Consider the following 6000-nt stretch of genomic DNA (forward strand, 5'->3'; position numbering starts at 1 on the left):
ACAACCAGCTCCTTACATTTCTGTCTTCAGGTTCCACGTCACTCACCACCACAGACATGTATGTTCCAGCATTGTCAAAAAAAACATATCAGTACAATGACATTTAGGTATCAGTGGTAGGATCTCACTTCTGAGTCAGAGACTAGAGCACATAATCTAGGCTGAAATTTCAGTGCCAAACTGAGGGAGTGCTGCATTGTTGAAGATGCCATCTTTTGGATGAGATGTTAAATCAAGGCCCTGTTTGTCCTCTCAGATAGACATAAAAGATCACATGACACTACTTTGAGGTCCAGAGGTTATGAAAGATGTTAAATAAATGCAAATCATTAATAATAAACAAGTCCCAAATAAACCAGTAGTTGAAAGGTACAGCTTCATCCGTTTAAAAGTAGCACTATTTGAATTTATCACTCCCTTTCCTCCTACTACATTCTTCCTTTGCACCTCTTCCTTTTGGAACAATTTACAGATGTTCCTGCTCCTCCTTTTTCCTTCAGTCAGCTGTGGCTCAATTGGCAGCACTCTTACCTGTGAGTCAGAAGGCTGTGGTTTGAAGTCACACTCCAAAAACTCAAGCACAAGTGTCTAAGCTGACACTCCTGTGCAGTACTGAGGGAATGTTGCATTGTTGGAGATGGTTTCTTTCAGATTAGATGTTAAACTAAAGTCCCCTGTCTGCTCTCTCAGGTAGACATAAAAGATCCCATGGAACTATTTCAAAGAAGAGCAGGAGAGTTATCCCTGATGTCCTGGCCAATAACAGCATTTCTAAGTAACAAAAACTTCACATCTTGAACATTCAGGATATCTCAGTTACCTCAGACTCAGAAGGTCATGGCATCAAACCCACTCCAAGACAAACCTTATCTTGACACTCAAGTACAGTGCTAGCTTTCAGATAAGATGTTGTGGCCCATTAACCTGTTCAAATGGCACAAAAGATCCCAAAGTACTATGTAAAGAAAAGCAAGGGTTTTCTCATGGTGTTCTCACCTACCTTTATCCCTGAACCAATAGACATTAACTGATCATTTATTATTCCTGTTTGTTGGAGCTTGCTATGTGTAAATTGGCTGCCATGGTTGCCTCTGTAACAAAAGTGACTAGTCTTACTGTTAATGCCCTTTGGCACAAGCAAGGTGGGCAGAATGGCCTCCTTTTTATGCTATATGATTCTATAATAGTGACACCATTATATACCCATTCTTTAATGGGCTGAGCTGATACTATACTGATACAATTTACCATAAGGAATTTTTCATTGTGGCTTGAACTAAAAATAACATTTGGCAAATTTTAGATTGAGCTGTCTTAGTTTAATAGTGATGTTAAACAGTTTTTAAAAAAATGTTCAGCAATTAACACAAAATCCATCATCCTTACCTTAATTTTTCTTTGTCCACCACGTGCCTGAAATGGCACAAATCAGCAGGAATGCAAAGAGTATCCATCGTAGCCAATTCCAGATAACGTAGCTGATCAAAATGGACAAATATTAAATCAATCAATCAATGGGAGGGGAGAAATACTACAGGGTATAGGGATTTCTGGTGGCAAGCAATTTATCACTAGGAAACTGCTATTTTCACTAGCTCCAGGACTTTTCATAGCATAAGTTCCTATGAAAAGCTTTCTATCAAACTATGTGTGGAAATTCATAGCACAGTGGTGCAGTGGTTAGCACCGCAGCCTCACAGCTCCAGCGACCCGGGTTCAGTTCTAGGTAAAAGGGAATTGGCTAAATACTTGAAGGAGAAAAAATTGCAGGGATATGGAGAAAGAGCAGGGGAGTGGGACTAACTGAATTACTCTTCGAAAGAGCCAGTGCAGACTTGATGGGCCGAATGGCCTCCTTCTGTGCTGTACTATTGTATGATTCTATGACCATCTCATTGCTGTTTGTGGGAGCTTGCTGTGTGCAAATTGGCTGCCGTGTTTCCTACATTACAACAGTGACTACACTTCAAAAGTACCTCATTGGATGTAAAGCGATTTGTGACATCCTGAGATCATGAAAGGTGCAATAGAAATGCAAGTCTTCCTTCTTTTAACTTGCTTTAGAAGGGGTGGGTACAATGGCGCAGTGGTTAGCACCGCAGCCTCACAGCTCCAGTTCTGGGTACTGCCTGTGTTGAGTTTGCAAATTCTCCCTGTGTCTGTGTGGGTTTCTGCTGGGTGCTCTGGTTTCCTCCCACAGCCAAAGACTTGCAGGCTGATAGGTAAATTGGCCATTGTAAATTGCTCCTAGTGTAGGTAGGTGGTAGGAGAATGGTGGGGATGTGGTAGAGAATATGGGGTTAACGTAGGATTAGTATAAATGGGTGGTTGTTGGTCAGCACAGACTCAGTGGGCCGAAGGGCCTGTTTCAGTGCTGTATCTCTAAATAAATAAATTTATGACAGAATTTCACATAGTGCCAAAACAATCCTCATGATAAGGGAGAAGGAGTGCTGGCCCATTATGAGTTGTGTTTATAAGTACATATGTGAAAAACTATGATAAAGAGAAATGATGATACAGTGAGAGAAAAGTGATGCATTTTAGAGAAGAATCTGATATTTGCAGGATTGAAAAGATAAGCATTGAAAGGGAAGTTAGGAGAGACCAGGCTAAACCAGAATTAGGATTAAAACTAGTGGGAGAGAAATTGGCCCGCGCTCGACTACAGGCACATATGAACACTAGGAACAACAGTAGGCTATTCAGCAAATTAGATCCTAGTTATTCTGTACCTAACTCCAACACAAAACGGGCGGCACAACTTTAACACAATGCAAACTATGTATAGTTTTTCACCAATTTCAGATCAAGGTCATAAAACTGACGAGAGGTCCCTGATCAGCATATGAAAGGGGGCTACCACCTGTTTAAGGTGGGTGTGAGGGATCTCTAAATACCTCCCGATCCAATTTCACATTCAGCGTACTTTTGGCATTATTGGGGTGCAGGCCTTAGTGCACTGAAATTGGATAGTTGATGTCCATTTTACACCTGATAAATGGCAGCTGTTGTATTGGCTTCAAGGACTGCTCACCTGTTGATGCCCCCTATTCACCTTGTTTCCTTGATACACAGTTTTCTCTGGTTGCTCAATTAAATCAATTGGAAGGCCTCAATCTATAGCAATATTATGCAGCATACAGAAAACACTAACTTTTTTCCAACCTTCCATTGGAATTCATCTCCTGAGTGGCCAACCATATAAAGCACTAACTCAGAATCTCAATTATTTGCTCAGTAAGAGCACAAGCTGAGACAAGGGCATCACTCTATCCTTGCTTGGCTCTGTATGGGAATTGGTGCACAGGTACGAGCAGCCTTGGTTGCTCCATAAACTTATGTTTTGCTGCCAAGGGAACTGAGCATTAACTTGCACGATTTTCATCTGTGCATCAAACACCAGCACATTGATTCAATGGAGTTCCTTTTGATTGATGTCAAGATTGTGATTTAGTGAATGAATAGCCAAATGCATGCAGAGAATGATGCCCTGCATCTTTGAGAACCAACAAACAAAATAAAAAGCAAACATCCTTAGCTGCTGTTTCTGTTTGGTATTGGTGAATGTATGTATCCATGTGCAGGTGTTTGGAAGTCTTCTGTAATGTCCCTTGTGATAGAAGGTGTCATCACAATGCTATCAAGCGACACTTTCTCAGCAATAACCTGCTCATCAGTGTTCAGTTTGGATTCCACCAGAGCCACTCGGCTCCAGACCTCATTACAGTCTTGGCGCACATCAGGACAAAAGAGTTGAATTCCAGAGGTGAAGTGAGAATGAATGCCCTTGACATCAAGGCAGCATTTGACCAAGTGTAGCATCAAGGAGCTCCAGCAAAATTGAAGTTAGTAGGAATCGGGGGAAAACTCTCCACTGGCTGAAACCATACCTAGCAAAAAAGAAGATGGTTGTGGTTGTTGGAGGCCAATAATCTCATCCCCAAGACATCACTGCAAGAGTTCCTCAGGGTACTGTCCTAGGTCCAACCATCTTCAGCTGCTTCATCAATGACCTTCGCTCCAGCATCAGGTCAGAAGTGGGGATGTTCACTGATGATTGAGCAGCGTTCAGTACCATTCATGATTCCACAGATACCGAAGCAGTCCGTGTCCAGGTGCAGCAAGACCTGGACAACATTCGGGCTTGGGCTGATAAGTGGCATGTAATATTCATGTCACACAAGTGCCAGACAACCAGAGAGAGAATCTAGCCATATGCCCTTGACATTCAACATCTTGACCATTGTTGAATCTCCCACCATCAACATCCTGGGGATTACCATTGACCAGAAACTTAACTGGACCAACCATATAAATACAGTCGCTACAAGAGCAGGTCAGATGATGGAAATTCTATGGCTAGGAACTCACCTCCTACTCCCCAAAACCTGTCCACTATCTAAAAGTCACATGTCAGGTGTGATGGAATACTCTCCATTTACCTGGATGAGGGCAGCTCCAACAACACTTTAGAAGCTTGACACCATCCAGAACAAATCAGTCTGCTTGATCAGCACCCCTTCCACCACCTTAAAACATTCACATGGTGGCAGCAGTATGAACCATTAATAAAATGCATTGCAGCAATTCACCAAGGGTCCTTTGACAGCACCTTCCAATCCCACAGCCTCTACTACCTAGAAGAACAAAGGCAGTAAACGTATGGGAACAGCACCATCTGTAAGTTTCCCTCCAAGTCATATACCATCCTCACTTGAAATATATCGCTGTTCCTTCACTGGGTCAAAATCCCAGAACTCCCTCCCTAACAGCACTGTGGGTGTACCTACACATATGGACTGCAGCAGTTCAAGAAGGCAGTTCACCATCACCTTCTAAAGGGCAATTAGGAATGGGCAAAAAATGCTGGCCTTACCAGCGATGCTCCTATCCATTGAACGAATTTTTAAAAAAGCAATTAGCAGCATTTCCATTGACTCCTGAGATATCTGCCACTCGGTTCCTGGAAGGTATATAAATGTTGAGAGTTATGGTGACTATAAAACTTTACCCAACAGCACAGTTTAACTGATGACTGCTTCTTCAAGTCTTTTGGGAGCACATCATGTAGATTAATCCAAGAAGTCTTTGTTCAGTTTTAGCCTTTCCTTGTCTTTAAAATTCATAAAACTACATCTAGTTTAGTAATGCTTCGCTCAGGGGTAATTTGTCCACACCATGGTGTGACTCACGTGACCCCAGTACACCTGAACGCTGTTTCTTCCATCTATCTCACCTGGTGTCATGACGCTTGCCTATAAAATACCCTGTAACAGTGCAGTTCTTCTTTTCCCACTTGTAAAGTTAATCCTTCATTTAGAAACTAACACCTACTAATCAACCCTAAGAATATCAACACATTTTTCTTGCAGTTCCAAATCACCATGACCATCGCAAGTTGCAACAAGCTTGAACACACATTACTTTCAGAGCCCAATTGTTGTTTTTACATTGCACATCAACCATTATAATATTTGAGGAGTTCATAGAATTGTGCTAAAACTGAATTTGTGTCCATTTAGGGCAACAACGACACCAATTTGTATTTATATAGTTCCTTTAATGTAATAAAACTTTCCAAGGCACTTCATAGGAGCATTATAAAGCAATATTTGCCATCGAGCCATATAAGGAGACATTAGGAAGCTGACCAAAAGCTTGGCCAAAGAGGTAGGTTTTAAGAAGCATCTTAAAGGAGAAGAGAGAGAGCGAGGTGGACAGGGTTAGAGAGGGAATTCCAGATCTTAGGGCCTTGGCAGCTGAAGACACGGCTGGCAATGGTGAAGCGATTAAAATTGGGTTGCTCAAGTGGCCAGAATTAAATGAGTGCAGATACCTGGGAGGGTTTTGGGGGGGGTTGGAGGAGATTGCAGAGGTAGGGAGGGGTGACAGAACATTTATTTACGGCATTCTATGCACAAAAATTCTTAACCATATGACCAATTAGGAAAATACAGGCCTCTGAAGGCAATCATAAATTTTTCACTCTTAGCAAAA

This window comes from Heterodontus francisci, chromosome 25, assembly GCF_036365525.1.
Source record: "Heterodontus francisci isolate sHetFra1 chromosome 25, sHetFra1.hap1, whole genome shotgun sequence".
Classification (NCBI taxonomy): domain Eukaryota; kingdom Metazoa; phylum Chordata; class Chondrichthyes; order Heterodontiformes; family Heterodontidae; genus Heterodontus; species Heterodontus francisci.